Source organism: Leopardus geoffroyi, chromosome A1 (assembly GCF_018350155.1).
Source record: "Leopardus geoffroyi isolate Oge1 chromosome A1, O.geoffroyi_Oge1_pat1.0, whole genome shotgun sequence".
NCBI classification, from domain to species: Eukaryota; Metazoa; Chordata; class Mammalia; order Carnivora; family Felidae; genus Leopardus; species Leopardus geoffroyi.
Genome location: NC_059326.1, coordinates 113,833,221 through 113,845,580, shown reverse-complemented (window position 1 = coordinate 113,845,580; position 12,360 = coordinate 113,833,221).

The following is a 12,360-nucleotide window of genomic DNA, read 5'->3' as shown; positions in this document are numbered from 1 at the left end:
GTGAATCAACCCTCAGGAAGAAGAAGCTCACATAAGTGTAAACACAAAGTACCACCCACCCCACATCCCTATTCACTTCTAGTTTTTGGTGAGGGCCGTGGCTCATTTCCCCAGAGTTGTATGCAAGGCGTCCCTGCTGTTTTGAGAACTGCTTTTTTTGTAGCATGTTTGTAGGCATGTGTGAGTTTCCTCCCAGAGCTCAGGCACTCTTCCCTTGAAGGGCTCCCTGTCCTTTTACCATATGGACATGCTTGCTTTTCGACACGCACTTGGTGAACACCAGGCATGGTGCCACACCCTGGGGGAGGCTGCTAAGAGTCCAAGCTGCCAGGTCAAAAGACCTACGTTTGACTCCTGAGGTCCTTCCCTTTCTAGTGGTGTGACTACAGGCCATTTACTTAACCTCTGATCCTCAGTTTCTTTACCTGCAAAACAGGGGTAACATCAGTGTCCACAGCACAGAATTATGGGAAGGACTAAATGTTGCATGCTGTGGAAAGAACTTGGAGCCCTGCTTGGCACTCGGTAAGGGTGCACAGATGGCAGCAGCTGCTGCTATTATTAATATCAGGGAAGGGAAATCAACCTTGGTTGAGTCAGACACTTCCATAACTCCCCTCCCCAGTGTGGCTTGGTCTCTGGCCTATGGGTTCCTGCTGTAAGGAATGCAGGTCCAAGGCAGGTGGGTTCTGGGGAGGTACACAGAAGGCTGGTGGCTCTCTTGGGCTTTCAGGAAGTTTATTCTGGTTTTGTGTACGGGGTCCTCCCACTCAGCATATGGGGCTGCCTGGCCATAGGCTGTATTTCCCTGGGAATCCTCAGGCTAGTGCATCTGGGCTGTGCTCTGAGAACCATAGGGATCTTTTACCTGGAGAGGGACAAAAGAAAATTCCACTGGGTTTCTTGCTTCTCAGAAAACAGCTGTTCCTCTTTGGCCTGGGACAGTTTCAGAGAGTGGGGGCCGGCCTTTGCACACCAGGGAGAGAGCTGATGAGTATGGAAAACAAGACCCCAGCATTCCCTTCCGTTGCGTGGTGGAGCAGCTCCTTTGCTTTTCTTAGAATCACAGATTCTTAGATATGGAAGAGACCTTAGAGATCATCAAGTCCAATCCTACAATGTCATAGAGGAGGAAACTGAAGCCCCAGCAAGTCATTTTACTTTCCTATGACCCAGTGTCCTCATCTGTGAAATGAAGACAGTAACATATCCTTTGCAGAGCTAGTGTGAGGCTATGGTGAATGTAGTTGGCCCAGCAGAGTGGTTGGTTTTTAACAGGTGCTCAGCAAATTTAAATTCCCTCCTGTGTGCATGCTACTCCCTTGTTCTGCTAGTTTGCTTTTACTGAATTGAGGTGATAGGGGATTTTTTGGGAGTATTTTGAATTGTGTTGGTGTGAGTGTGTGTGTGTGTGTGTGTGTGTGTGTGTGTGTGTGTGTGTGACTAGGAGCATTATACTGAAACTACTAGAACCTGAATTTGAATCCTTGCCTGATTACTACTGGAGAAAAAACCTCCATAACTCAAATTTGGGCAAGTCACAGAACTTCTTGGGAACTCAGGTTCTTCATCTATAATGTGGGAATGTCTGCCTGCTGACCTCACAGCGCTGGTACGAAGCTTGAGTAGAATCATGCATACTAGAGAGCTTCAAAATGCACAAAATGCCCAGCAAGTGGCAAACACCATCCTTCCCTCTTATCTGTGTCGTCGATTTTTCTGCTAGAGGAATGAGCAATGAGTGGAAATATGAATTGGAATTTGATCTTTTCCTTTGAATGAGTCTTAAGAGTGTGCAAAGGCCATGAGCTGGTCTAATTGATTTTTGCCTGCAGGTTTTCTCCCCCTTTCCCTCTCCTCTCCCCTGATTTGTGTGAAAGCTGGGGCTCCTTTCCTATATTTTAATTCTGGTAATGATCAGTATAACCAAGAGTGAGCATCTTCTGAATTGGCTAGAAATAATTCTAGTCTTATCAGGCAAGAATGTTACAATCTGATCCTGATTCATAAGAGCCAAGGGTTGAATTCCATTAAAGAAGAGACAAGTCTCTGGTTTATTTGCAGGAAAAAGGAGCAATTTAATCTGATGCATGTGATGAAGTTCTTTCTGAAAACAGTAATGCTAATTGCATCTTTCTCATGTACAGTTAATCACATCTTTTAATATTTTCTAACAGTTTTCATTCTTTTATCTGCCAGGCATCCTTGGTAAATTCATCTCTTCTTTCTTATTAACATGTTCATTAACCCTCAAACATTTATTGTGCTTCATTAAACAGGTTAGAGGATTAACAAAAATTTGGATTTGGAGCAATTAAAGATATAGGCAGGTCAGAATCTGAAATCTAGAATTTCAGTCTGCTGATGGCTTCATTGACCAGACTGGATTTTGTGGATAAGGAAGCTGAAAGTGAAGGACAACCTGTGTTGCAATTTCTTCCTGGGTGTTGAGGATCTTAGTTCAGCCTGTGAGGCATTACGGGTGTGTGAGGTGCATTTCTTGCTGGTTCAAAACATGTTTGTCTCAAGAGGCATGATCCTAAGAGTAATCATCTCAGGGTTCATAACACATTAGGGTTTACAGTTGAAAAGCAAATTTTTTTTTCTTTTTGAGGTTACAATATATATTTAATTTATCTTCTTCCATATTTTCTTTTTCTGGCAAATATACATTTCTTAATTTACATCCAAGTTAGTTAGCATATAGTGGAACAATGATTTCAGGAGTAGATTCCTTAATGCCCCTTACACATTTAGCCCATCTCCCGTCCCACCATCCCTCCTGTAACCCTCTGTTCTCCATCTTTAAGATTCTCTTATGTTTTGTCCCCCTCCCTGTTTTTATATTATTCTTGCTTCCCTTCCCTTGTGTTCATCTGTTCTGTGTCTTAAAGTCCTCACATGAGTGAAGCCATATGATAGTTGTCTTTCTCTGACCAATTTCGCTTAGAACAATAACCTCCAGTTCCATCCATGTAGGTGCAAATGGCAAGATTTCATTCTTTTTGATTACCGAGTAATACTCCATCGTATAGATATGCCACATCTTCTTTATCCATTCATCCATCAGTGGACATTTGGGCTCTTTCCATCCTTTGGCTATTGTTGATAGTGCTGATATAAACATGGGGGCGCATGTGTCCCTTTGAAACAGCACACCTGTATCCCTTGGATAAATACCTAGTAGTACAATTGCTGGGTCGCAGGGTAGTTCCATTTTTAATTTTTTGAGGAACCTCCATACTGTTTTCCAGAGTGGCAGCACCAGCTTGCATTGCCACCAACAATGCAAAAGAGATCCTCTTTATCTGCATCCTCGCCAACATCTGTTGTTGCCGGAGTTGTTAATGTTAGCCACTCTGACAGATGTGAGGTGGTATCTCAGTGTGGTTTTGATTTGTATTTCCCTGATGATGAGTGATGTGGAGCATTTTTTCATGTGTCAGTTGGCCATCTGGACGTCTTCCTTGGAGAAGTGTCTATTCATGTCTTTTGCCCATTTTTTCACTGGATTATTTGTATTTGGGGTGTTGAGTTTGAGAAGTTCTTTATAGATTTTGGATACTAACCCTTTATCTGAAATGTCATTTGCAAATATCTTCCCCCATTCTGTCGGTTGCCTTTAGTTTTGCTGATTGTTTCCTTCACTGTGCAGAAGCTTTTTATTTTGATGAGGTCCCAGTAGTTCATTTTTGCTTTTGTTTTCCTTGCCTCCAGAGACATGTTGAGTAAGAAGTTGCTGCAGCCAAGATCAAAGAGGTTTTGCCTGATTTCTCCTTTTCTCCTCAAGGATTTTCATGGCTTCCTGTCTTATATTTAGGTCTTTCGTCCATTTTGAGTTTATTTTTGTGTGTGGTGTAAGAAAGTGGTCCAGGTTCATTCTTCTGCATGTCACTGTCCAGTTTTCCCAGCACCACTTGCTAAAGAACTATCTTTATTTCATTGGATATTCTTTCCTGCTTTGTCAAAGATGAGTTGGCCATACATTTGTGGGTCCATTTCTGGGTTCTCTATTCTGTTCCATTGACCTGAGTGTCTGTCTTGATGGTGACAGCTTTGTAATACATCATGAAGTCTGGGATTATGATGCCTCCTGCTTTGGTTTTCTTTTTAAAGATTTCTTTGTCTATTTGGGGTCTTTTCCAGTTCCATACAAATTTTAGGATTGTTTGTTCTAGTTCTGTGAAGAAGCTGGGCTGGTGTTATTTTGATAGGGATTGCATTGAATATGTAGATTGTTTTGGGTAGCACTGGCATTTTAACAATATTTGTTCTTCTTATCCAGGATCATGGAATATTTTTCCATTTCTTTGTGTCTTCTTCAATTTCTTCCATAGGCTTTCTATAGTTTTCAGTGTATAGATTTTCCACCTCTTTGGTTATATTTATTCCTAGGTATTTTATGGTTTTTGGTGCATTTGTAAATGGGATCGATTCCTTGATTGCTCTTTCTGTTGCTTCATTGTTGGTGTATAGGAATGCAACCAATTCTGTGCATTGATTTTATATTTTGTGACTTTGCTGAATTCATGGATCAGTTACAATAGTTTTTTGGTGGAATCTTTTGGGTTTTCCATATAGAATATCATGTCATCTTTGAAGAGTGAAATTTTGACTTCCTCCTGGATGATTTCTATGCCTTTTATTTCTTTGTGTTGTCTGATTGCTGAGTCTAAGACTTCCAATACTATATTGAATAATGGTGGCAACAGTGGACATTCCTGTCTTGTTCCTGACTTTAGGGGGAAAGCTCTCAGTTTTTCCCCATTGACGATGATATTAGTGTTGGGTCTTTCATATTATGGCTTTTATGATCTTGAGGTATGGTCCTTCTATACCTACTTCTTTGAGGGTTTTTATCAAGAAAGCGTGCTGTATTTTGTCAAATGCTTTCTCTGCATCTATTGAGAGGATCATGTAGTTCTTGTCCTTTCTTTTATTGATGTGATGTATCACATTGATTGTTTTGTGGATATTGAACTATCCCTGCACCCCAGGTATAAATCCCACTTGGTTGTGGTGAATAATTTTTTAAAAGTATTGTTGGATCCAGTTGGCTAATATCTTGCTGAGGATTTTTGCATCCATGTTCATCAGGGAAATTGGTGTATCATACTCCTTTTTAGTGGGTACTTTGGTTTTAGAATCAAGGTAATTCTGGCTTCATAGAAAGAGTTTGGAAGTTTTCCTTCCATTTCTATTTTTTGGAACAGCTTCATGAAAATAGGTGTTAACTCTTCTTTAAATATTGGTAGATTTCCCCCTGGAAACCTATCTGGCCCTGGACTCTTGTTTTTTGGGAGATTTTTGATTATTAATTCCATTTCTTTACTGGTTATGGGTCTGTTCAAATTTTCTATTTCTTCTTGTGTCAGTTTTGGTAGTGTATGTGTTTCTAGTAATTTGTATGTTTCTTTGAGATTGCCCATTTTATTGGCTCATAATATTCTCTTATTATTATTTTTATTTCTGTTTTGCTGGTTGTGATCTCTTCTTTCATTCTTGATTTTATTTTGGTCCTTTCCTTTTTCTTTTTGATCAAACTGGCTAGTGGTTTATCAATTTTGTTAATTCTTTCAAAGAATCAGCTTCTGGTTTCATTGATCTGTTGTGGTTTTTTTGGTTTGGATAGCATTGATTTCTGCTCTAATATTTATTATTTCCTGTCTTCTGCTGGTTTGGGGATTTATTTGCTGTTCTTTTTCCAGCTCTTTAAGGTGTAAGGTTAGGTTATGTGTCTGAGACCTTTCTTGCTTCTTTAGGAAGGCCTGGATTGCTATACACTTTTCTCTTACGACCACCTTTGCTGTGTACCAGAGGTTTTGGGCTGTAGTATTATCATTTTCATTGGCTTCTATGTACGTTCTAATTTCCTCTTTTACTTCTTGGTTAGCCCATTCATTCTTTAGTAGGATGTCCTTTAGTCTCCAAGTACTTTTTACGTTTACAAATTTTTTCTCATGGTTGATTTTGAGTTTCATAGTGTTGTGGTCTGAAAATATGCATAGTATGATCTTGATTTTTTGTACTTGTTGAGGGCTTGTGTGTGTCCCAGTATGTGGTCTACTCTGGAGAACGTTCCATGTGCACTGGAGAAGAATGTATATTCTGCTGTTTTAGGATGAAATGTTCTGAATGTATCTGTTAAGTCCATCTGGTCCAGTGTGTCATTCAAAGCCATTTTTTCCTTGTTGATTTTCTGTTTAGATTATCTGTCTCTTGCTGTAAGTGGGGTGTTGAAGTACCCTACTATTAAGGTATTATTATCAATGAGTTTCTGTATGTTTGTGATTAATTGATTTATATATTTGGGTGCTTTCATGATGGGGCATACATGCTTACAGTTGTTAGATCTTGGTGGGCAGACCCTTAATTATGATATAATGCCTTTCTTCATCTCTTGTTACAGTCCTTATTTTAAAATCAGATTGTCTGATATAAGTGTGGCCACTCCAGCTTTCTTTTGGCAACCATTAGCATGACAGATGGTTCTCCATCCCCTTACTTTCAATCTGAAGGTGTCTTTAGGTCTAAAATGGATCTCTCGAAAACAGCATATAGATGGGTCTTGTTTTCTTATCCATTCTTTGTCTTTTGATTTGAGCGTTTACTCCACTGACATTTAGAGTGAGTACCAAAAGATACGAATTTATTGCCATTGTGTTGCCTGCAGAGTTTCTGGTGGTCTCCGGTCCCTTCTAGTGTTTGTTGCTTTTGGTATTTTTTGTTAAGTTTTGTCTTTTATCCTCTCAGAGAGTCCCCCTTAGAATTTCTTTCAGGGCTTGTTTAGTGGTCACAGACTCCTTTAGTTTTTGTTTGTCTGGGAAACTCTTTATTGCTCCTTTTATTTTGAATGACAGCTTTGCTGGATAAAGAATTCTTGGCTGCTTATCTTTCCAATTCAGCACATTGAATATATCCTGCCACTCCTTTCTGGCCTGCCAAGTTTCTGTGGATAGGTCTGCTCAAAACCTGATCTGTCTTCCCTTGTAGGTTAAGGACTTTTCTCCCTTGCTGCTTTCATGATTCTATCCTTGCCTGAGTGTTTTGTGAATTTGACTATGATATGACTTGCTGATGGTTGTTTTTTGTTGAATCTACTGGGAATCTACTCTGTGCTTCCTGGATTTTGGTGTCTGTATCTTTCCCCAGGTTAGGAAAGTTTTCTGCTATGATTTGCTCACATAACGCTTCTACCCCTTTTTCTCTCTCTCCATCTTCTGAGACCCCTATGATTCTGATGTTCCTTTTTAATGAGTCACTAATTTCTCTAATTCTTAAATTGTGCTCTTTTGATTCAGTCTCCCTCTTTCTTTTTCTTCATTATTCTCCCTAGTTTGTCCTCTATATCTCTGATTCACTGCTCTGCCTTATCCATCCTTGCCACCATGGCATCAGCTTGAGATTGCAGCTCAGTTATAGCATTTTTTATTTCATTCTAATCAGCTTTTACTTCTTTTATCTCTGCAGAAAGGGATTCTAATCTGTTTTCAACTCCAGCTAATATTGTTATTATCCTGATTCTAAATTCTTGTTCAGACATCTTGCTTGTATCTGTTGGTTAAGTCCCTGGCTGTCATTTCTTCCTGCTCTTTCTTTTGGGGCAAATTCCTTTGTTTCATCATTTTGAAGGAAGAAAAAGAATTAATGAGGTAAAAACATTAAAATTAAAAAGTTAAAACAACACATACACACACAAATCAAATAAATAATGCTATATTCCAGGTGTGTTTTGGTCTGAGTGTTGAAAGGGCTTGATAGATTAGAATAAAATGAGGAAAAAGAAAAAAAGGAAAACGTTTGAAAATTAAAAAAAATGAATACAATGAAATAGAATAAAATGAAATGACAGAAGTAAAATAGAATTTGAAAAATTTTAAAAAAGGTAAGAAATACAGTAGAAAAAAATTAAAGAAAAATATTTTCAGTAAAAATTGAAAATAAAATATTTTTTTCTCTCTCTGTATTCATGAAAAAGAAAAGAAATAAAAAAGAAAAAAAAGAAAATTTAATAGATGGATCAGTGAACAGTCTGAAATACAATTGAAATTACATTGTTTTCCCCTAGAAGTCAACCACAGACTTATTGTCTGTAAACTAAACAGGCAGAAAGACTTGTGGTCTTCCTGAAGAGTGAAGTTGGCCCATTTGGGCAGAGCTTAGTGTAACAGCTCCATTCTCCACTAGATGGTGCTGCTCAGCTTACTGGGGTAGATTGTTGTGGCACTTGTAGGTGTATGTGCGCATGCGCAGGAGGGGTGAAAATGGCATCACCCAGCTACCCAGTATTTAATATCTTAACGCTGTTCTCCCCGATCAGCAATCATTCACCTGTCCTTTGTCTCTGGCTTCTGTCCACTCCCCTCTTTTACACTGTCCATGACCAAGCCCCAGGCGGCACCTCCCTCCTGAGTTATCTCAGATGTGGCTGTTTTTCCCGTCCCCTTACTTCTGAGGGACTGCAGCTTTGACCTGATCTTCCCCTCCGTGGGAGGGTCTCACTGAGCAATGGCCAGGTGCTGGCTGTACCCAGGAAACATTTGTGGGACGGTGCTGCTGCTGATGCCCAGAGATTGTGGCCGGGTGCCAGCCCACCCCAGAAAAAGTTCACATGATAGTGTAGCAGCAGTGTTTCAGGGATTATGGAAAATCACAACACACATCTGGCACCAGGCTTCACTCTTAATGACCTTGTTCCAGCACCAGTGAATGTGGTTGTTCTTCAGGGTCCTGGGTTCTCTGGGGTTGTTCTCTGGGGCCTTTACCTGTTGGGGGGGCACACAGCCTCTACCAAATGTCCTCCCAGCAGGGGAACTACCTCCCCCCGTGTGGTCCGAGCACCCCCGGACTTCACTCTGCTCCTGGGGATTCACCCTTTTCACCAGAGCACTGCTAGGTATCAAGCTGCAGAGTTTCAGACTATGCGCTCACCCTGTTTACAGAGTCTTAATGGAATTTAAACCCCCTCCTTTCTCCTTTCTCCCTTTCTATTTCAGTCCTTGTGGCTGTTTCCACTTTTTCACTTTCTCTCCAGCTGCTTTTGGGGGGGGGTGCTTTTCCCGTACTCTCCCCCATCTCCGTTCTCTCTCCACAAGCAAAACAGCTCCCTGCCCTCTGTGGCTTTTCTCTCCCCCATTTCACCTCTCTGCACCACATACCTGCTAAGTTCTATGGTTCAGGTTGTGTAGATTGCTGTGTTAATCCTCAATCAGTTTCCTAGGTGTGCAGGATGGTTTAGTGTTGATCTGGCTGTATTTCAGGGATGCGAGACACAGAAAAACTTCCATTCTGTTTCACCACCTTGGCTCCTCTCTCCAAAAAGCAAATATTTTAAAATATTATTCTTTTGTCAAGTCTTTTTGGGGCTCTAATACTTAGTTTCTTCATGTTTAAGATGGAAATGTTAATAACACTAGTAATAATAATGAGAGTTGTCATTTATTGAATGCTCACTATGAGCCACACATTATGCTAGGCACTTCTTAGAATTATCTCAATCTTCATGAACCCAAAGAGAAGTGTTCTTTTTTTTTTTCAACGTTTATTTATTTTTTTTGGGACAGAGAGAGACACAGCATGAACGGGGGAGGGGCAGAGAGAGAGGGAGACACAGAATCGGAAACAGGCTCCAGGCTCCGAGCCATCAGCCCAGAGCCCGACGCGGGGCTCGAACTCACGGACCACGAGATCGTGACCTGGCTGAAGTCGGACGCTTAACCAACTGCGCCACCCAGGCGCCCCAAAGAGAAGGGTTCTAATTAGGTCCCCTTTCAACAGATAAGAAAATGAGAGCACAGAGAAGGTAGTTAACTTACTTATGGACATAAATAGTAAGTGGTTAAGCCAGAGTGACCATAGTGTAATGGAATAGGCAGTGGATGTGAATCACAGCTTTGGATTCCAGCCTTGATTATCTCACTAATTCTGTGACCTTGGAAGTCACCTAACCTCTCTGGATTTCAGGGTTTTATTGTTGTCTGCTTGTAAATGAGAACGATGGAAAACATGGACTTTATTTAAGTCCTTTCTATCTCTGACATTCTGGAATACTGAGAAATTATATTGAGAATAAAAAGGCCAACAGAGTGGACTGAATAGAATTATCTCCCATGTGGAACACTCCAGCTGGCCTTGATTTCTAGCTGTGACCCCTCTGTGCTGATGCCCATGATTATTCTGCAGAGAAGTCCTTACCAGCCTCTGAGCAGTTCTCAGCCATCTCACACTCCAGGCCCCTTGAACATTGCCCTCAATTCTGCAGTTTCTCCTCATGTGCCCTGAAGCCCAGACGACATGTAAACACCCAGACCAAGAACAATAATTCTGCTTCTTGGTATTGAGGAGTGTATCAATTTTCTGTAATTCCTTGTAGCAGAGTGAGCATACATTATAGAGTTCAAGTGCTTTGAAAATAAGCTATGAAGAATTGCTGTCTGCTGAAAGAACTGGCAATTTGTCAACTTTCAGTGGCTGAGCAGCTGAGTGTACTCAATGTGGTGTGTACTGTCAGTGCTGGCCTGAGAGAGGTATGGGCAAAGGAGGAGGGAGATGGTGGAAGGGAATGCCCCTCAAATTCTCAGGGAGAAAAATAATTTAGCTGTTGGAGATACGATAGGATTTGCACAAGAATTTGAAAGAAGCTATGTAAATTATAGCACATGGGTCTCAGTTTACATCAAGATATATAAAATAAAAACAAAGAAAAACCATGCAAACTTTGGCATGACATAAGTCAATCATACCATCTCTACTACCTGCTGTTCTCATCCACCCCCAATAACTTATTTACTTGTGTCAACACTAGCAAATGTTGGCATCACCTGGTACCCTTGAAACATTTCCTACTTTCCCTCAGTAATTTTGTAATTCACATTTCAATTATGGTTGGTCATGGCTTCTTGGTAACTACAATTGTTTGAAAGATAGAATAACAATCTTCTTCTTTCCTTGGCTAATTAATCTTTCAGAGGTGTCTGCTTTTACAATGGTCTTATTCCCCCTCTCTATTTCTGTCCTGCCCTTTTCCCCTCCTTCCCTTCTCTCACATCACTGCCTTTCCCTATATGTTTGCATCTTAAGCAGGCTCCATGCTCAGTTCAGAAGCCTGATATGGGACTCAATCTCATGACCTTGGGATCATTACCTGTGCTGAAATCAAGAGTCAGACACTCAACCAACTGTAACATCCAAGCACCCCTTCCTATATTTTAAAAGAATTCTTGAAAGAGGTTCATTGATCACCACTCTCCCAGGTTGGAAAAACTTATCTTAGCAAGCAAGATCAGAACCACGGACAGCGTCACCAACTTGTGCATGACTCTCCAAATTCATTCTTTTCCTTCCTTCCTTCCTTTCCTTCCTTCCTTCCTTCCTTCCTTCCTTCCTTCCTTCCTTCCCTCCCTCTTTCTTTCTTTCTTTCTTTCTTTCTTTCTTTCTTTCTTTCTTTCTTTCTTTCTTAGTTCTAGTTAATTAACATATAGTGCAATATTGGTTTCATGAGTAGAATTCGGTGATTCATCACTTACATACAACACCCAGTGCTCATCATAACATGTGCCCTCCTTAATACCTATCACCTATCTAGCCCTTCCCCTACACACTTCCTTCCATTAACTTTCAGTTTATTCTCTATTATTGAGTCTTTTATTGTTTGTTTCCCTCTCTCTTTTACCCCCTGCCCTTCTCATATGTTTATCTGTTTTCTTTCTTAAATTCTACATGTGAGTGAAATAATAGGGTATTTACCTTTCTCTGATTCAGTTATTTCATTTAGCATAATACATTCTAGCTCCATACATGTCATTGCAAATGGCAAGATTCATTCCTTTTGGTGGCTAAGTAATATTCAGTTGTTTAAATATATACCACATCTTCTTTATCCATTCATCAATCTATGGACATTTGGGCTCTTTCCATAATTTGGCTACTGTTGATAATGCTGTTATAAACATCAGCGTGCCTGTACCCCTTTGAGTCTGTATTTTTGTATCCTTTGGATAAATACCTGGTAGTGCAATTGGTGGATCATAGGGTAGTTCTATTTTTAACGTTTTGAGGAATCCCCATACTGTTCTCCAGAGTGGCTGCACCTGTTTGAATTCCCACCAACAGTGCAAGAGGGTTCCCCTTTCTCCGCATCCTCATCAACACCTTTTGTTTCTTGTTTTGTTAATTTTAGCCATTCTGATAAGGCAGTATCTCTTCATTGTTTTTATTTGAATTTACCTGATGTTGAGCATCTTTTCTGTCATAAACTCTAAGTCTAAAGTTCTCTTTTGGCCAGCAAAAAAGTGGATGCAGGATTACAACAAGAGATGGCTAATGTCCTGGAAAAAGACAAGTGCCCTGAATAAGGGTCCT